Source organism: Rhagoletis zephyria, unplaced genomic scaffold, assembly GCF_001687245.7.
Source record: "Rhagoletis zephyria isolate East Lansing unplaced genomic scaffold, Rhagoletis_zephyria_1.1 Rzeph_scaffold_00018, whole genome shotgun sequence".
NCBI lineage: Eukaryota > Metazoa > Arthropoda > Insecta > Diptera > Tephritidae > Rhagoletis > Rhagoletis zephyria.
In genome coordinates this window covers 307,233-329,195 of record NW_016157102.1, presented here as the reverse complement: position 1 = coordinate 329,195, position 21,963 = coordinate 307,233, and the positions used below count along the sequence as shown (strand labels likewise).

Genomic DNA, 21,963 nt, shown 5'->3' with positions numbered 1-21,963 from the left:
AACCGCGCATAAAGGAAATGCAAAACCTCGTATGGGAGGTTGCCTAAATTTTAAAAACGGTTCTATCTTTTAAACTTAACAATCTTCTCTCCTTATGTCTAAGTCGATATTTTATTATATCGATATTTTATTATAAATGGCTAAGGGCTTGATGTCAGGAGCTTCCGATGACCAAATATCTTTTTTGGCACAAATTTCAGTTCCGAGGTTTTGCAGAACCACGATACGCGCTTTTGTACTTTAAACGACGAATATGTATATCGCTTGAACAATATGTTAGTGTTTGGCCTAGCTTCTCCTCCGATATGCGGCGTGCGTGATTTTGTCACACAAAGTAAAGGACAGTTTTACGCCGACTCCGAACGGCAATTGTATTTTAATGAGAAGTTGTTTCCATGACAGAATACACTCGGAGGTTTACTATTACCAACAGAGGGGCAACCACTATTAGAAAAACTAGGCTTGAACGCAGGCTCTGCGTAATGCTCTAAAGCAGCCGCCACTACTTTTACATATATTGCTGGTATATTCAAAATACTATCCCGAACTTCGGAGTGTATATATGTAATATAAAAAAGAATGAGAGGTACTATAAGAAAATGTACCCAAAATTCTGGAGCAAATGAAAAAATGCTCATTGAAAATAGTTCACATGTATAAATTAAAAGATATAACTTAATAGGTTACAGCGCTAAACAAAAGGAAAAGTTAGAAAAAATAGCAATGCGGTTTGAAGGAAACATGAAGCCATAAAATGCTTGTTTGTTTCGTTAATACTCTGAACTTTGTAAGATATGGCACTCTATTATTTGCAGTAGTTTGCAAATATTCACTAATGGTTCTAAAATCGCAAACATTTTCGTGGGATGTTTTTGTTTGATTTCGAATTGAAAATACATTACGATCATATTGTACCGAAATAAGTGCGGTATCCCTGCATTTTTGTAAAAGCCAGAAAGAAGCATAAACTGTATGAAAAAATGAAAGGGAGAAGTATACATGCCTTCTATAATTTTGACTTATATGTATATTTGGCAAGTCTTTGTGTAAACAACAAAAAATACAAATTTTCATTTCTTTGCCAGCTTGGAAAATATAGGCTTATTTTTACTTAAACGTGATATAAAGCTCATTACAATGTTCTGTAATGTCTTGTTGTAAGTTTGTTATCATAGTTCTTCGTATTTTTATTGTTCACTAAACGTGAGCGGCTTCAATTTAAAAAGTTCTAGTACAAAGAATTTCTTTGTTTTGAATTTGTTTTTAATTTTTAAAATTCATACTTTTGACATGTATGTGAATGGCGGAGTTGCCGCTTTCCTCCTTTTCGGTGGGTTTTTATATTAAAAAGGCATCAAAATGGGAAAAACCCCCCTTGGCATCTCTGCATCTGTTAAACTTTTTATGGGAAGGTGTATGAAAATTCAACTTGCTATAATTCCATATACTTAACAGTATCACAACAGTATGTTTACAGTATCTCCCCATAATTTTTCATATGAACAAATTTATTATATGCATCCCACTCGTTTTCACTGAGTTCCTCATTGGAACATGTAGTCCCTCTATTTTAACGTATCAACAGTTCATATGGCTTCATACCATGTAAATGCGCCATAATATTTCAAATTCAAGACAAAAGACGATACTGAGATAATGTTAATTCTCGTTCTCCAAGTCTTCGCTAATAGAGTGAATGCAACACCTGAAATTTCTGGCGATCTGTTTGTTGGTAATTTAATTTTAACTATTATTTTGCTTTCATCTATTTAAGACGGTTAAGAAAACTAAAAAAAAATAAAATTTAAGGTGTCTGTAAGAGAACAATAAGCAATTTAGAGCGACTCCTCGAACATCTCTACACCCACAAGCAATGCAAAGCTCAGACGCTGCCACAACTAAATATGTATGTACACATAGGTGCTTTTTTCTTGTCGTCTTTGTGGCTATCCTTAATTTATTTATTGTCCTGAACGTTGTTGAGACCATTGTTATCGGACAATAAAGTTTTCATAAGGCCTTATTATGGCATATAAGTGCGCTTTCGTGCAACTTTGCATGTACATACCTACATACAATAAATAAGTAAATAACTTTGTATTTATGTATGTATGTACATATGAATGGGCATAGTGGGCTTTCTGTATTCTAGGTTATTCGCCTATCTTCGGACATGGCGAGATACATATTTGCAGTGCTTTCAGCAAACACACGCTTGTTTACTTCCGAATTTAGGTCAACGGCAATGCATTTACTCGCATGCATGTATATACATATACATAAACACTTGAGAGTAGGGAAAATGTTGAGGGTGTTAGAGTTTGAGAAAGGTGCAGAAAGGAAATGAGTTTGTAAACTTTGTCAGTCACGCGCTTGGTGACACTCTGCGCTTATGATAGTTTTCTTTTTTTGTATATTTTGAAAGACAACACGGACAACTGAACCAACACATTAGTGTGCTCTCGATTGACGAAATCTGCATACAGGATGAGTGTTTGCGAATTGGCAAGTTGACTGTCAGGTTCCAACGACAAAGAAATTGTGCTAATTTGAAAGAAGGCGACGGCATCATGTCCGGTAGAGGTTAATTGAGCGTGTGTGAAAAGCGTCAGAGCAAAGCGATTTGTCTGGAACTTTACCCAAGGTAGCGTGCTTTATACGGGTATGTGTATGTACATGCCTTGCCTTAAGAAGGGGGAAAAAATTGGTAGTGAAAAATAATAAATTCGCTTATGGCTGAATAAGAATTAAAAATAAGTGAGCAGATTTGTCCTGATACGGCGGTAAATAAAATAGTACTTGTCGCAAAATGGGCGAAATGGCCGACTAATAGCACGCAAACTCTCTGTAAGGCCATAACGCAATTTCATGAGTATAGAACTACTGGTTTTCGAAATGTTTAAAAGTTGCGGATTTAATGCTTTTGCATGTTAATCATTATTAATGAGTAATGCCATGTATTAACATGCTTATGTATGCTTCGTATGTTCATGTATTATCGTCGTAAATAATCGCATTTTTTACAAACTACACAAATGAAAAAGGATAAGGGAATTGCTATTACGAAACCAACTATTTGCATGCTTTGTTTTGTTTCATGTTTTGTGGTTTCCGATTTCAAGCAGTCATGGTGAAGGATTAAATGGCAAAATGATTTGTAGCAAAGCGGTTTGCTTGCTGAGAGCGTGTTTGCACAGCTGTTATGAGCTGAATCATGTAAAACACTGACCGAGGAAATGACTAAAGCTTTTGAAGTTTTAGCTTGTTTATTTGAAATTACAAAAATTTTAGTTGTTTATCAGTAAATTTTTATTCATTACATACATATACCTAACCATATCAAAGGAGATAACCGCAGAGGCCTCTGAGCGAAAAGTGCCGAACTTTTAGGTTCGAATGTAATGGAAGCTCGGACAACCAGCTGTAAATTTAAATGCCGATATCATTGGGTGGTGGAAATTCGATAAATGGTTTTTTTTTATTGTATATCTGTGCCCGTTATTTTTTTTAACTTTTGTTCCGGTTGTGGAGCAATGTACATATATTTATAAGGAAACCCTTAGAAAAAATCATTATCCAGAAATAAAGTTTTTGTTTTATCCTCTCTTTTATGCTGCCAAATTGGGTTTACATAAACAGTCTACAAACACACGAAAGTGGTTCCGAGCGAGCGAAATATTTCTGTCACTTTTCATTAAAGTGAAGTTAGTGAGATCTTTGCAGAAGATTTTTTGTGAAAAGCTCGTGTGAGTATATGTAGTTAATGTGCCTTTATACAGTCCCAATTTCTGAGAACGACGAGGATTTGAGAAAATTCGGTCGTTTAGCCACACTTCAGTTAGATCTCCACATCAAGATTTTCAAGACTCTTCAGATATAAGCCTAGTTATGTACACTTAATAAGTATGGTAATTTTTTAATGGATTTGGTAAGTCTTTTTTGGTGATTTTGCTAACACATACAGTTAATTGTGGCAACTCTGCTACCCACTCCTATCTTTCGTATGACAAAAAAGTTATTTTCAACAAAATCAGTTGAATCCTTATTAATTGTATATGCCCATAAGGTTTTCAAAATGATTAAAAAAAAAAAACTAGCACTGAACTAAATAACTCGCCTTGTATAAGCATTGCCTTTAGCGTGCACTGAGTTGTGCATCAGAATCGTGTAAGTATTTCCATTTAGACGACCTTAATCAGTTGTGCTCGATAGCAATTTTATCAAAAAGCAAAAAAAGTCTTATGCAGTTGTGCTCCACTAAACAAAATGCGCGCAAAAGACGATGTCAGTGCGCATTTATTTATGTGGCCTCAAGTATGTATGTACATACATACCTACATTTGGAAATTCTTTTCCTTCTCAAACTTACTCCGCGTTCGTGGGATTGAATGAGCAGCCATTTAAGTAAGTAAAAATTTCGTAATACGAGAAGTAGCTTCATACATTTTTAATGCATGGCAAAAGCGATATGAAAAATAAGCAAATACTCAGAAGAATACGGCAAGCAAAAAAAAAAAATTTCGACGCACACTTTATTCCGCTACAAGGACTTTTCTCTTGGATGGCAGCTCATTCACTTACTGGTTATCAACGTTTCAGGTAAAGGGGCTCTTGTAAGTAGGTTCAGTATTCATTATGCATACATATACGCATCTTTGTCACATACATACATACATATGAGTCGATAGGGCAAATAAATAGTAGAAGGGAAACTGAGAGAGAGATGAATGAACAGGTAAGATGTTGCTTAACAACTTGTAAGTTTGTTTCCCGTTTATTCTGTCTGTTTGATTTGCATTTTTGCGTTTGTCTCCGATTGCTAAGTGCGCCCAATAATTACTTCGTTTGGCTGTGATTGAAGGGCATTCGAGCTGAAATTGCAGCAAATCAAATAAACTTTTAGTGCTGGAAAAGTAACGGTGACATTTTTCGTTTGCCATATCCTGGCTGAAAAGGAGTGGATATATGCATTGCTACATATTTATATATATATTTGCATACATATGTATATAAGCGTTTATATGTGGCCCGCATGTGTTTGCAGCAGCGAAGTGGGCTTGTAAAAATGCATTAAATGAGACATAGTGCACAGCGGAAATGTAATGCATCTGTAATGTGATGGCGTGCGTTTATTTTTATGTTTATCTACGCGATGTAATGTGTATTTGTGTTTGCTTTGTGTGCGATCATTTTGATGAACATTTGCAATAAACGTAAAAGCCTGCTCAAGTACTATTTGCTACTTATTTCTTATGTGCAATGGAATGTAAAAAATGAAATGGGAAGAAAAATGTAAAAAAAAATCGTAAACTCAAACTGTGCTTTTTGTAATGGTGTATAGAGCTTGTAAATAATTTATGGATGGGAGCTACTCAAGTGGCGACAGCACATACATACAAGTATCGAACACTCTGCAAGCACTTAGTGTCTATGACGAGGAGTTATTTGAAAAAAAAAACCTGCATCCCCTGCCGGATTGGTAACAACTAAGTATAGATACATATGTCGATGTGCTAAAAAAATTGTGGATATTTATAAAACAAATCCGCTATATAACCCAAAAAATGAATAAGTAAATAAACTGATTAAATTACCTATAGTGCATTCGTAGAATGGCTTACTGTTTTTATTAAAATACATAAAAGGCCATTTCTTCAAATTTTTTCGAGAAACGAAATGAATGTTGTGTTCTCCTAAAGCAAAGGCGTCTTCATACAAAGTCCTCCTGAAAAATTATTTTTTTCTCCCTTAGGGGTTTTAAAAGTTGGCAAGGCTAATCTCTACTGGACATTATGGTACGAAAAATTTTAAAAGACAGCCATTAAGTTTGTTTTCACATGGAATTTTTTCTTTCCCCCAAACAAATGTGAAAAGAGAGGATCTGCCGTACTAAAATTTGATTAACATAACTAAGGGCTTTCACTGGCTTAGCCACCCCAATGAGCTAAAAGGGGAAAAACGATATTTCCGTATATTCACAAAGAAGAAGGATGCAAACATATGTTCTTGTCCGTTCATACTCGTATGTGCTATGTATTTATGTGAAGCATTCATACATTGTTGTAAATATTTAAACACCTACATATGTTCTTGCTACCGGTTTCATGTAGCGTTGCAGCTTGCTGTCATACAGAACGGACTAATACTCCTCCATAAGCATGTGAGCACGATTGACCGGAAATTCTTTCACAAGCGGTTGATATAGTTTGCTTCATCTAACCACAAGCAAATTAATATTTGGAAAGTTTGGAATATAGAGTACCATTATGTTTTTGTAATTGAATGAATAGATATGCATTTATGTACATGGAGACATACGCATATCAAAACATATGTAGATATGTACATTAGGGTGGTCCAATTTGTTTCCCTCCAACCACCCCCAGATCTAACGAATATTAATCATTAAGAGACTCATTTTTTTTTATTTTGAAATCGTTTAATAGTTACCCGTGCCCCGGGGCTTTGAAGTTTGCCACGTATTTTACATGGGGAAAATAAACTTTTTCTTAAAATTGCTATAAAATCGTTAAAAATAAATATTTTTTGTTCGACTAAGACTATTTCCCTTCACAAGACTTCAAAAAATAACTGCATGATGTTTATTTAACGTAAAATGTTTTTGTTGTTGTTTTTAATAACCGATTGTCTCTCCTGTTATATACAAAAATTTGTTATTTTGTGTTTCATAACAACACGTACGAATAGCTCAATGGGTGTGTTTAATTATTTTTTTGAATTCGATGTTTTCTGTAGGTTTGTGGTGAATAATTTTGAAAAATAGGGTTGCCAGATATTTGAAAATCTAAAATTTTTTAAAAGTCAATAGATTATTTAAGTTTCTTCATCTAAACAAAAAGCGTTTGAAGATATTTAAAAATATTTTTGAACGGAGCTGCCACCTTTCTAAAAAAACAGACAAATGATTATTAAAAATTTAGTTTTACTTAACACCACAATATGGGTATCATGTGGAAGGCTTATGCAATCCCAGCAAAGGTTTTTAAAATGCATACCTTAATTCACATATATTTTTAGATAGGGTTGCCATTTATCTATAATACAGTATATCTATAGTAGTGGCAGTAGGAAAATCAATAAAGTGGATTTTCCTATGTATTTTTGGGCCACCCTTATGTACATAAATGCAAAAGTTTGATGAAAATAAAATGAAAATATTCATGAATAGTTTATGCCAAAAGCGTAGAAGTGCAGCATGCAACAATATGTTACTACTGGTGATGCGAGAGATTTTGCTTGCATATACATATGTATGTACAAGTGTGTGTTTTGTGAAATTATTCATATAAATGGGATTATCTAAAGCTTTTGTTATAATGAATTAACGCCTTTAGTGGACAATAAAAATTATTGTAATAAAACTTTAACAGAAGAGATTTTCGGTTTTTGCAATCTGTGCCAAATTTGTAGTATATATTTGCTAAGGCCGTAAACAACTGAGAATTCGCAACAATTTAGAAATCATTTCGATATTTATTGTAAACTCAAAGTGGTAGCCCAACGCGTTTCCATTCGGCTATAGCTACCGTTGACACAACATGGAAAACGGCATCTTATGTAAGTTGATTGTTACGATTTTTTTGTTTTGTTTGTTGTTTCAAAATTAAACATCACCCTGTCGATAGCCCGGAAATGCAATAATCAATCACTCGGCTTGAAATCTTCGACTACGAATTGATTACCCATTTGTTTACACTGGGATTCCTGTTTAAATTCAATTGTAGTTGCCACCTTTTCAGTGAGAGAAAAATTTTATGCATTACCGATTTTTCCGCTGGATATGGCCGCGCTGCAATCTATTCCGATCTCTGGATCGGCACCGATGGTTGACTTCCGACAAGACGACAAATTGAAGCATTTTAGTATTTATCGCCCGATGCCAGCTAAAAAATGAACTGCGAAAAACTAACTATTTAATTGGGTGCAAAACAAAAAAAAAATTACTGAGCGACACTCCAAAATAGGAAGGAATCGAAATATGAAATTTGCCAAATACACCCAAAATCTCGACTTACTTTTAAAAAACGGGGTTCCGTACCCTTGTGCGAAAACATTCAAGGAATGAGTTTAATTTTCAAACCAAAAAGCATAGCTCAATGTATAATTTTTATTTTTGAAAAACATAATAAATCAGAAAGCAATTATTATTGGTCGGAAATTTTTTAAATTTTGATAAATATAATTTTTTTTTGATAGAACTCAATATAACAGGTCGTAGGTTGATACAACAAATTCGGATAATCGCAAAGCACTTTTAGTCCTGTGGCCACTCTGGCTGAGTAGTTAGAGGTGCCTACTATAACTCCATAGGTCCTGGGTTTGATCTTGGCCCCAGCAATATCCAAATTAGAAAAAGTTTTTCTAACAGCGGTCGGTAACAGGTCGGGATTTTGAGAAAAACGAGGACAAAGTGGAAAAATGGCGTTTTTTGCAATATTTGAGAAGCTTTAGCAAAGAGTAAACGGACAATAGAACCTTCCACTTAAGCTTAAATTAAAGCTACAACTCTCGACTACTGTCCTTGAAAATACCACCTTGATTTGATGGTAACTTATAGTGTTATTATTACTTTGAATCTGGCTAAAGAAGGAAGATGGAACATAAATATTTGTGTTTTGGTGTTGGTTGATTTTTCCGACAAACCGGTTTGTCTGCAGACCAAACTTGACAAGGGTTGACCGAAATTCGTTCCAAAATAAATCATAATCATATTTATATTCAAGCTTCATCCAATATCTCTTAATAAATGAGATACATTGCGATCTTTTTAAAATGCTTGACCTTATTTGCTATATAATTGCATTGGATAATTTTTTAAATGCGCATTCAAACAAAATTTGAATGATTTTCTCACGGAAGTGGGTAAAATAAATTGACCGTCCCGCACTAATGTAGGTTATAACTTATACAATAAAACGTCCGAAATTCCGCCATTTATCTTGTAACTTTGCGTAACTGTTGCATTTAGGACTTGCACTCTGGTATATGTATGCATATGTATGTATGTATATGAATGAAACTTCAGTAGGTGGCACGTATGTATGTATGTATGTATATGCAGGTGTGCTTAGGTTGCAAATTTGTATGCTTACTTGTCAGCCTGTTTTGCTTTGCCTTCCTAGCACATCTTGAAACAGTTTCTGAAAATGATGTTAAGTACTTTTAGAATTTTGAGTGCAGCTGCTATTTGCACGTTCTATATAAAACTTTTACTCAAAACTCAAACGCACATCATATATGTATGTAGATGCAGCCCGTACAAAGAAAAGTTGTCAGAGAGTTTTTCCTTTCTAGAGGTTAGAAGAGTTGATAACAAATAAGGAATATTAAAAACTATGAACATATATAAATATGCATGTAGTATGTATGTGTGTGCTTGCTTATGTAAGTTATAAATAACATATTGTTGTTGATCTATCCAATGCTGATGGCATAATCAGTGTTGATCTATGTAAATATTTGAAATTAAATTCTATTCACGCGAAAATCTGAAGTTCAATATATAATTTTTTTTTTAAGAAAATTTTATACATTCATTCAAAAACAAAAATGTGTTTATTTCCAAACTTCCTTATTACCATAATGGAAGTAAGCCATGTTATTAATTTTTTTGATGCCGATTTCCTAAAGGTTACTAATATTCATATCTTTCAGTATAGGTAAGTTCATTTTAAATATTTACATGTACAAATATGTGCATACATACACACATACATACGTACATATGTTCGTATCAATATAAATATGTATGTATAAGTTGTTCCTATCCAAAGGAAGTTCAATGTCCTCATGCGCAGCTATTGACTTTAGTTTCAATATTCAAACTAGTTTGATAAAAATAAATATGCTGTGGCAAATCTGTAAACAAATGCGGCTGTTTATTGACCCTTGCAGAATAAATTTAAAAATATCTTTCGCATAAGCAAACTCGCCACAATGCCTTGCAACAAAGTCAAAAACGTGTTTCAATTCCAGACACAAAAAGTGATGCGTAGGTTTTTGAGAATTTTGTTGACTGCAGAGTATGTGTTGGGCTGTAGTACTTAATAATATATGATCGATGTTTTGGTTTTATTTTCGTGTTGGTCTCTTGTCCGGTTAAGCTATTTTTATACATTACCAGTTAAGTACTGAGTTTATTAAACAGAAGTTATATGGCTGTGAAAGCATCAGTAGGTGTAACACCAAACTGTGCCTCTTATGTGTGGACTAAAATTGTTGGAAAGTACGATTTAGTCGAACACGTTGATGTTAACAAGATATATGTACATATGTATGTATGTATGCCTGTAAAATCATGTTTGCACATGCACCTTCTCTTTACAAAACCATGGAAATGAGGTGAACTGAATAGAGTAACTCAGCACCGAGCGAAGTTAGAGAGCTTTAGCTGACTTATAAGGCACAATTTCAGATGAGCTATGTAAATAGAGATTGTTGAATAGCTTCAAGAATTCATACTGCTCACCAGCTCTACTAAGTATGTATGTTGTAGTCCTAGTAGAACAGGGGTCAAAACTGTTAATGTTATTGGTCAATTATGCCACCTTACTGAGCTGACTCATTGATTGAATTACATAGCCCTAAGATCGTCACGTCTTGCCAAGAAAAAATATGTAACGTTTGCATCGAATAAAATTGTTCGTCATATTTCGTTTTTTCATATTTTGCTATTGCAATATTCAAATTAAATATTTTGCCTCATATCTGATCTGCATTAGATGTCAGAAATTAAATTAAATTAAATTAATTTAAATTTTGATTTGATTTTGATTTTTTTGTATGAAGAAGATAAGCAAAACCTTCCACAAAAAAAAAAATATGTCAAAAATCAACGGTAAGTCCTAGGTACTTAGACTTTGCACTTTTTGGTACTAAAATTGTATGAGCTACAAAACTGCATACCCAATATATTTCTAATTAAAAAGCTCAAAGTTTTGATGGCACTTTGTCGAATTTTGCTAATTTTTGTACAATGTTTGACATGGTTTTTATTAGATAAAAAGCTAAAGCATTCATAAAGAAATAATAATCATTTAATAATGGATACCCAAGGAATACAAAAAAGCCTCTTCCCTATTTATATTTTCGCCATTGTATGCAGCAAAAGAACGAGTTAAAATGCTAACGCAATTTTCGATTTGAGTTTTTTGAGAAATTCCATAATGGAAGACGAGAGTACTTGGGTTTTCCTCATCCTTCAGGAAATGAATTTCATACTTTTATATTAAGCAGCGTGTGAAAGGTGTCATACACTGCCATAAAAACGTTAATACATAAATTTTTTTGTTAACTCTTAAACTTGAACGCTTTAGCTTTGAAAACCTGACAGCAGGTTAAAAAGGCATCGAAATTTGTAGTAGCGAACAATTTTGTTTAGCACAGCTCTTGTGTTCTATTTACATATGGGCGCGGCCAACAGGACCCACGGTACTAATTCTATAAAGGCCGGGATGAGCGGTGTCTCGAAATTTGTTTCTGGTTAGATATCTGAAATGGGTTCGTATAAATGGGTTCGGATGGGCGATAACGGGGTTGAATATTTAGAAGAGGGACAATAATTTGTATATCAAAATTCTTTGTAGATCTCTATGCGATTATCCCGATGAATACAAGCAAACAAACATACAACATTTACCGACAAAAGATCCCACGACATTCGGGTCTAGGTAAACGGAATGACTCTTTGGGGAGTTTGCATGTTGCTACAACAACAACAACAACCATATCTATACACTCGAAATTATAAGTGCAATTGATTTATTTTGATAAACCATTTTTCGACTCCCTGGCCTTATTTGTTGTAAAAATGTTTATGAATCAACCCTCCAATGATATTACTCCTGAAGTGCCACATATTTGTCTTAAATATTTATTGAAATTGAAAATCACTTGATGAGGAAGTGCATTATTTTTAGCTAGCATTTGCTTGTGAGTAAGTGTGAGTGCCCCATGGACTGAGCCAGCCACCTGCCCTCATCTGCTTATTTATACTCGTATCAATTTGATTTTGAATGAAATAATTAAGAGTGTTGTAATGCTTCCTGTTGTTATCGCAACAACACATGCGAGCAGCATGCAAACATACTATGCACCAGCTGAAATTGCTTTTAGTTTATTGATGGGAATCGAATAATGTTTTTGATGTGGAGCATGCAATAATTTCCGGACTGCAGACCATGTGTGTGCATGCCGGTGCCAATATTTAAGAGTGTGAACATGGGATAGAGATTCTTGTTTTCATATTTATCCATATAAATATTTATATGAATATTTAGATTGAAGAGTATTTGCATATATCAGAATATACTTTGTTGACTATATGGCCAATTAATATTTCATAAACTAGGCATTGCGAAAACCGGAAAGCATTTGTAGAATATTTCAGATTTCTCAATTAATACTGTCAAGAATTAACGCCTACGTTTTAGTTTTCATTATAGTTGTCTATTTCATTAATATTTTGAAATCCTTCGTACTCTTTCTGTCAACAACTTCACTCAAACATGCATACCTAAACCAGGTATAATAATGTAAGTATGACACGGATCGTGGAATTTAGGATAGTGTTAAATATTTAATAAGGTATTAGTGCTTACCTACATAAATACATAGGTATACACACACATACAAAACACAATACATATCTCCTGCAATATATGTATCCACATTGCTTATCTGACAAAAGCTAAGCGGGTGGAACTCCTAATCATTTCCTGCTCTTAACGAGTGCATATTATGCAAAAACAATTATGCCAGCAGGAAAACCCGCAACTAATTCTCTTCAAAATTGGTACGTAGACGGATGAAATGCCATATCTCTACCCTATCGGAGAGCTTAGTTTCCAGTTGCTAAATAGCATTAAAAAGAGGGCGGACAGGAAATTAACCGGAAAAATTAACAAACAACCTTAAATTATGCAGTTCCTTTCGTTTCTCTTAATAAAAGCTTATCAAAATTAAGCTTAAAAAGAGATCGAATACTTTGAAATCTTTAAATGGACCTCGAACTGTCAAAATGCCTGTGGAGTTCTAGAGGATGGCTTACATGGTTCTCAAAACTAGAAATATTGCAGTGAGAGAATGCCAATGAGCCATATGAAACTTTATTTATTGCAAGTTTTTGCCAGAATTTAGTAGAAAGTGTTCCCGTTAATAAGAGTAAGTAAATGCGGTTCTCTATTTGTCAGAGGTTTGCAAGATTTTAGGCGAAGAATTTTGACTGGTAAAATCGAATAAAGTGTCAGCTGTTCTGTGTTGCCAAAGCAAATTGAAAGTTGAGCAAACAAAAAGTAAAGCACATTTGCATTTTCAGTTTATTATATAAATCATACTGAAAAAAATAAAGTTTTGTAAATATTTTTGTTTATTTGCCTGAATATTTGCATACAAATTAGCAAATTGCCAAATGATAGAAAACGGCTACGTATGTAAACAAGAAATGGCGTCTACGATGTAATTGACAGAATTACTAATTTTTACCCAAAAAGTGTGGTTTTTTCTATTTCTCTGGGAGCAGTTTGCTTTTTCACAGCTTCAGCAGTTTTTTTCATAAAAATTGAGAAACTAAACTATTATTGAATCTTCAAACAGTTGTAGCTGCGCTGACTATACACAAATAATTTACCGTTTTGGCACTACAGAACTTTCTTTGAGGGTATGCTACACAAACCTGCAACTATATATGTACATATATGTATGTATTTGTAAAACTTTGCTGCAGGTAAATTAACAGTAAAATCAAAAGGACAACAGATACCTGTGGCCAGGGCTGCCAACTATCCTTAGCAATGAAGTGCCACATTGAGGATAAAGAAGTACCAAATAGAACACCGAAAGTGCCGAAAAATGTGCCATTCTTTTTAATTATTCCCATTTAGCATAAAAATTAGAAAAACACTCCTAAAAGAAAAATCCAATGCGAAAATAAGATCAACCAGTTGTATACATTATAGAAATTTGAAAATTTTAGTTGGGAGAAAAATGTAAAAGTAAAGTATTTCATAAAAATGTATTGAAATATTTTTATTTTTGAAAAGTGACATTTTGGCACTTTGTGGCAAATTGAAAAATTAAGTGGCATTATGTACATAGTAGTAAAATAGGGCCAAAAATGGCACGGTTTGAGCCAAGTTGGCAGCCCCGCCTGTGGCATTGGTCGGCGGTGATGATATTAATTGTATCCGGGTACATGTAGATATACAGTTAGCGTCAAAAATATGAACACCCCGATATTGTGACGGTTTTATTTATTTAAACATATTTTCTGGAAGAAAATGCGCCAAACTCTTGAGAAAAGAAGTTCTAAAATTTTTAAGATATTGAATTGAAAAGTTGAATTGTCCCCGAGTTCTATATGAAATTAAAAAATTGATTTTGCTGGTTTTTGCTGTCGAAGGAACTATATTAAAAAAAAAAAAAATAAGAAAAATTTGGCATGGAAAATATAAAGAAATAAAATCGTCAAAATAACAGGATATTCATATTTTTGACGCTGACTGTATATATGTATACATACACACACATGTTTGTACGGATGTATTTACATACATCATACTATCTCCATCTGTTTAAATTTAATATATTAATATTTACATTTATTTATTATTGCCCAATTGTAACCTTTTGGTTGCTTCTTTGGTTATGGCGCGTGTAGGTATGAACTCAAATATAATTTTTATATGTACATATGTATAAGAAGTATACGTATTTATATACATATAAATAATGCCTATAGTTTAATGAGTGAGCGAGAGTAGAGGTCTTATAATATACACATACATACATATTACCTTCATATAAATAAATGAACTAGCCATTAGATTGGGTTCGGGTTCAACGCCTCGTTTCCAATTACGATCCGTTCCATGAAAGTTGGATCACAAATATTTGCTGTTTGCGATACTTTTTCTGTAGAAAATTCGTAAACCAATGCTGGGATCATCTGACCCAATCAATTGATACATTGATTTCTTGATAGAGGCTCTACAAATTTCGTGTTATTTGCAAAGAAACTACTACCAGTTTGGGTAATAGATCTACAATTAACGATTCGAGGCTAATTTTTTTGATGAACCTATTAAATGCATATGTATGTATGTATGTTTGTATTTCTAAGCCCATTCAAAATCTGTTTAAATCTTCTCAATCGCTGCTGTACGCATTTCTTTCACGCTCTACGCAGATGAAAAATAGTCCTTCAGAGACTGTTCATTATCGCCATCAGTAGCACTAGAGACCGGTAGTCAATCGACCAGAGATAGGACGCGTAAATTGCAACTTCATCTCGCAGCGATAAATCACGCTTGCTTATTGCATTGGTTGTTACTAAACATGAAAGAGTACTATTGGCATACACAACTACATATGTACATATATGTATATGTACATAAGAATGGAAGAATACGTATCTACATGCATATGCAGTGCTATTCTTTATTCCAGCAGGAATTAATAGTCGTGTCATCACTTCGCATACCCTCCACCCTGCAGTACTTCTCTCTCTCACAAAACAGACCAAAGTACCTAACTGCGAGGGCTGGGGGAGAAGTCTCTATTGCTGTTGTGGTTTTTGTAGGCAACAGCTGTGGGTCTGTATTGAAAAATTCCCTTTTGCACAGCGTGGAAACGCCGTCGCTTGCTGGCCAGGCAGTGCTATTCGCAATAGTTGCACTTTTTTCTAACCATTCTCGCTGGAGCAAATACCAAACGCAAAATGGTTGGATTTTTCATGTAGCTGCAAACAATGAAGTGTACAACGTAGACGTGAATACAAATGAAATAGAAAAATTCCAAACAACTTGTGGACAATATTTGCATTCCAATAGTACCTATGTACATACATATGTATGCGTGTGTAAGAGTGCAATGTATGTGGTCCCGTACCGTACCCGTGGGAAGGCATGAATGCAGGAATTAGCTATTGAGGTTCGTTTATTTCAGGCAAAGGTTTATGTAGTGGTCGGGGTAGTGGTTCGCAGCTGATAAAAAGGTTATTAAATTTAGATGGTTAATAAACAAGATAAATCTAATAAATATGTAAATAAATGAAAATGCTGTCAAGTACGTTTCTTTGAGCTACTTCTAAGTGGATTTATGAACGACTTAATTCCTAGGGACAGTACCAGACTAAATAAAATCGTAGAAAAAGCGTAAGAACATGATAGCCGGCCATTTGACCTTTCATTTCGAGAAAGCTTAAAGAGCAGACGTGTTGGCGGTGAGGAAAGCCGCAGATGTGGACTTCAGTGAGTCTGAAAAAGGCTTTGTGGAGCGGTTAGTTAAGAAATAGGCAGCCTGTCTACTAGCTTTGTTGGAACACATCGGACGCTTATATCCGGTGCTATCAATAACTCCACTGAAATACTTGGTTGCTTCTCAGTTTGGGAAATTAGAGGTGTTAGCCAAAGTGTGCACTAAGCGACTCCTTACATTCGAAATGATGTCTACTATAGGGTTGTGCAATTTGGCGCGTTTAGACATTGGCGACCTCTGGCGGCGATGTTATTTTAGTGGCGTCTGTCTTACCCATAATTTATTTCTCAGCCATATGGAAAATTGCCATGGCGTCTCGCAAGAGACACCCTTTTGCACATTCAGCACGCACGATTTGAGAGTATAGTTGTCTTTCGAGGAGGTGACGTGAATTGGCACAAAGATTGTGCTAGACTTTTCCGTTTGAGGTTTTCTTAGTCGCAGATCTGTGGCAATAAGCCGATGCCATAGCTAAAAAGTGATTAAAAATTGGACTACTCGGATCGCTACCCCCATAAGAAGCCGTTGCGTTCATTTAAACAATGTTTTAAATTAAAAAAGATTTTCGTTGATACCTCATAAACAGCTTGTTTCATTCCATTCCATTTCAACATCTAAATAACTGCCCTTATTGGAAAATTCTTTGTATGTAAGCCCACTTAAGGCTCGAATTTAATATGGCACCGCGTAGGACTAAACGGTCTGTGAATGACGCCGAGCCAGACGGGCTAACTAAAGCTAACCTTTATTCAAACAGAATGGATTTCACATCCTCCATTCGTTGCAAATTTGGTTTATATTTAGGTCCAGGAATAATTTTTTAAACTCTTCCCCCATTATGGGCAAAACTTGACACTGTTCAGTAATTCCTCAGTTTGCTTGTCCGCTAAATCGCTGATCCGCTCATTCAGTTATTCGCACATTCAGTTCGTTACTCGTTCATGCATTCACTGCGTATACCAGATGATTGAATGTGGGCTGCGGCTCAAAATAGGCTTCCGTTATGTGCATGCATGGGTGTGTAAACAAGGCTGCACGCTGTCGGCTATGTGGCGGCAGTTAATAGCTTTAGTTGGGCTATAGTTACGGTGACCACATTTATGAGTGCCGAATACGGCACAAAAAATAATTTTGAAAATTTTTTCCACAACACCTTACAGATTTTAAAGCCTTTTTCAAAGATCCTAGACGTATTAGCCCTGAATGAGTATCCTTTTAATAACATCACAAATTTTTAGGACAATTTTCTCGAGATTTTTACCCCGTGAAAAAATCGTTATATGTATTCTAGAATAGCAAAGTGCAATTTCAAGTCGCTAAGGCTTGCCATTAATTTTTGGTTTTTTTTTTTGCATTTTGTTCATACAAAGTAGGAATGTTCGACCTTTTTGTTTTTTTGAAAGAGAAGCAAATGAGCAGCACTTTCCACTCGTACTTTATTATACTCAATTTTAATGAGTTACAAAACTGCAAACTAAATTTTTTTCTAAAGATTCTAGTTGAAAAGTTTGAAATTTTGGTGAAACATTGCAGAATTAATTTTTATAGTTTTTTGCACGAAGTTGGAAATTTGTTATTATATGGTTTTTGTTAGGAACAGAGCTCTAATTACATAAACCAAATAATAAACATTAAATAAACTAAGGAAAAATAGTCAGAACTTACTAAAATGTCGAGTCCTAATTTCTATTTTGTTCACTGTATGTATTCCTCGATTCGAATCGCAGGCATTCAGATTAGAAAATTATAACAGTTTATGGAGATAATTACGATCATATACCAACGTCACTTAAAACTCGTTCGTAGGCATGCCATATTAATGACAAATACAGGACATTAAAAGAAATACAGAACATTTGGCATCTGTAAAAAATAAATAAACTACCAAGACAATGGGTCAAAAAAGAGGACTGTCCCGTAAAATACAGGACGGATGGTTACCGTAGCTATAGTGTGTGACGGTGCCAGCAGCTTTGGTTAGCGCTTATAAAACCTTTTGCATAGAAATCGCGCGTGAAGCATCAACAACTACATACATGCATACATATCTACACCTTTATACGTAGAACTCCTCGTCCTGCTGCCAAAATTATGTATTACGGTGCATACGGTAACAGTTTGTTTGTCTGGCAATCTATACACACTCACACACACACACGAACGTAAACTAATATCTCTTTATTATCACAGATGTTATCGCGGCCGCGGCGCCTTGGGTGTACTAACAGAATGTGTGGAACACAACGGCATGCCGACATTATAAACTTTAATTAAACACAAACCGAGCGCAGACGCAGGACCCAGCATCCTGCCGTGCCACAACAGCGTGTTGTGCTGAGTTGTGCCACAGCCATGGCGAGACCCAACCAGTCAACTAAATAAACGTATTAGTGTTACCAGAAACCAGCGTGAGTCCCTGCTGGTGCATTGGTTTTGTATGTAGATACCTACAAGTCGAATTTTTTGATGTCGGCAAGGCTGAACTCATTCACAGTAGGGGGCCGGGTGGACATAGCACACATTTCACACTCAGCTTTGTTGATTCTCTTAATGTATGTATGTATGTAAGTAAGTATGTACATATGTTTAGGCGCCTGAATTATTTGATTGTCGTTGCAATCATCCCATAGCTTCGCAATAAATATGTTGACCATGCCGCCGTTTCTGGCGAATTCAATACCGTACGGCGTAGGTATGTAAGAGGATGAAAATTTCGCACGAAAACTACCTATGCCAGACAACAAAATAAAATGGACGAATGCAGTAAGGGAAGGATGTGGATGGGAAATGTATTATCTGTCATTCCGTTCTGGTACAATTTTATGGCTTTATGCGTTCGGCTGAGATTTATTAGTTAAAGTATTCAGAATAGGAGTTGAAGGTAGGTAGTTATGAATATTTATTATACATAATTGGCGTTACGTATGGAGGAGGTATTTACAATAAGCCTACTTCGCTCAAATTCGCTCGTACTTACTTTTTGTAATTTTGTGCCCAAGCCTCATCTCTTAAAGCGCAGTTAGTCAATGGCGTAGCGTAAACGTAGGTTGACGTACGTAGCAGGATATAAAATTTACTGTTGATAGAGAGAGAGAGAAGCAACGGCAAGGTCACCGCCATTCGGTGGTGAGTTTTCGTTAACACGCGAATCCCATTAAGTAGATCGTGTCTGCGTCAACCTACGTCTACGTTACGTCGTTGATTGTTTGCGCTTTTAGTTGTTATTCACAAATGTTTCGACTTCGGATTATTCAACTTAATGCATTTTATGAAATGCGAAGTTATGTTGAATAAAGAAATTAATGTTCCCAGTGGGAGATGGAGGGGTTCGTATATCCGTTATTCTAGATAAACAGTTGCAAGCGTAAAACTATACTCAATGCCAACACTTGCATGCATGTCTGTGCAATCCAGATAACCCATCTGCGCGACGAGATGGAGCCTTAGATCGCGGCAGAAAGAAATGTGGTCTTCGGAGGGCTCACCCCAACTCGTTTGGTTTTGACACTCACTGAAGTCAGCAGCATCTGCTCAACAGTAAGTGCGGCTTCAAGCGTGTCTGCCTTCGCCCAGCAAAGAGTTGTACGATGCACTTTTAAGCGGTCACGTAAAAAGACTAAGAACAAAGATTTACTCTTATTGACCTGGAACGTCCGGACCCGGCTAATTTGCGCGTACATCCCCACTGAGTAAATGAATGATGAGACCAAAGAGCAGGGAACGCCATCAAGTAGTATATGAGCGTTGTACCGCCAAGATTCTAACTTTTGCTTGGTGAATTTAATGCCTTCGGCCCACACGAGCATATCTACGTCAAAGGGTATATACGGATTAACTTCCTCGTGGCTTCACCATCAGCACCGTCAATCAGTCAAGCTCCTTCGCTGTCTCCTTATCTACAAATTATGGAACAAATTTATGAAGTCTGATAGACAGAAGATACGCTTCAAGTCCTCATGACATGTGTTCCATTCGAGGAGTCTGCGAATACCGCTGTGTAAAGAGGTAGGTTCGCCAGAAGCTCGTATACCGAGTAATTCGATACTGATATAGAAAAAAATTGGTATGAGATATTCGCGCAATGATTCGGCAATACATTTTTTATTTTTTGTATTAAATAGAAAACAGTGTGTCTTAAAATATGCAAAAAGGCGAAAAAGGCTTTTCCTAACTCGTTCACCTGGCAATTCGCAACTTATAGATATGTATTATTGTTTATAAAGTGGCATCTACCCGAAATCCATTAGGTATATACTATACACATAGATTATCAAATGGAGATAATTTCCACATACATACATACATACCTATTTTAAAATATCATATTTCCATTACGTTGAAAACAATTTACATACAAAACGACCGGCTAAATTTACTCAATCATTTCGACATTGATACCCTTGCGATACACTTTTCCAGCACTTTAGTTACACTTTTGTTAGCATTGGAAAGGTCCTTGACACTCGCAGTGAATTTCGCATAGGATAATGACATCTGAACATCAAAACGGTCTTAGCTGCGATTAATGTAAAAACGATACATAGGACATAAATAGACTCAGTCAAATGCGCATACAGCACACAAATACACGCTTGTGTGACTCTAACTAACATCGATGTGCCAGACACATCGAAATCAGTGAAATTCTCATTGTTTGGGCCAAAACGTGCTGTGTGACAAGTAAATAAAGAACACACTGATATAAATGTGTTTAACTGAGTAGAAAAGCAAGCGTGGGCGCCAGTTGAGTAATACAGTATTGCTCGTTTATAACCACCCCGCTTATTAGCATTTCCCGCATACAAGTACCGAAAAATGTGTCATCTTCCTCACAAGTTGTGCAGTTTTTGGCCGCTCATTAAATCTCTGAGCACTGTAGAAACCACTTTACTATTCACTCTTAATCGATGTTATACGTCAATACTACTAATATAAGTATGTAGAACTTAATGAATGAACCAGAATCTAATATTACTCTTTATCGTTCTTTGTGCATTTGAATTTTGTTGCACCTACATAATACATAAATGAACATATTAAATTTATTTTGAAACATTTTGTTGACCATTTTAAAAGATTTTTTTTTTTGGAAAAACAACAATTATTTACTTCGGTAGAAGTTATAGCAGCTATTTCGGAGATAACCACATCTCCTCATGAGACTTCTTCAGCGAGTTTACTGGTTTTCATTAAAAGCTCAATAAAATGTTTCAAAATAAATATTATTGGGGAATAATCATGGTCAAAATAAAGTCGACTCTAAAGTGAATAATAATAGTAATAAATTTACGCTTACACATATGTTAGTGTTTGGCCGTGCTTCTCCTCCGATTTGTGGCGCGCACCTTGATGTTTTTTTGACCAGGTCTGGAACCCAGGTCTTGCGTAGTGGAAGCGGCATTGCTTACCACTACACCACAGCGGCAGATTCTAAAGTTAGTCACAACTAATTTCAGAGTCGTCTATATATTGGCTACGAGTATGCACTATTGTTATTAGGTCAAAACATAACAATTACAATATATGTATTTATCTATATATATAAAATTCAAATTATGTATGTACCTATAGACACACTTGGCTCCTAAACGAATAAGCCGATCGTAACCAAATTTTACACACGCACTGGATATCTTCCAGGGATGGTCACAGGGTAAAAAATATTTTGATATATAAAGGGGGCGTGGC

General features: G+C 35.3%; 1 protein-coding gene and 1 long non-coding RNA gene across 2 annotated transcripts in view; one reads left to right on the top strand and one right to left on the bottom strand.

Annotated features, from left to right (window-relative positions):
• Window positions 1-21,963, bottom strand: part of Syn2 (Syntrophin-like 2) — a 76,406-nt gene that overhangs the window by 49,745 nt on the left and 4,698 nt on the right. The gene's annotated exons all lie outside the window — the stretch shown is intronic.
• LOC108361185 (uncharacterized) lies at window positions 6,743-6,906 on the top strand. Its single transcript, XR_001847253.1, has 2 exons — window positions 6,743-6,785; window positions 6,823-6,906. It is a non-coding gene; the product is annotated as an uncharacterized LOC108361185 (long non-coding RNA).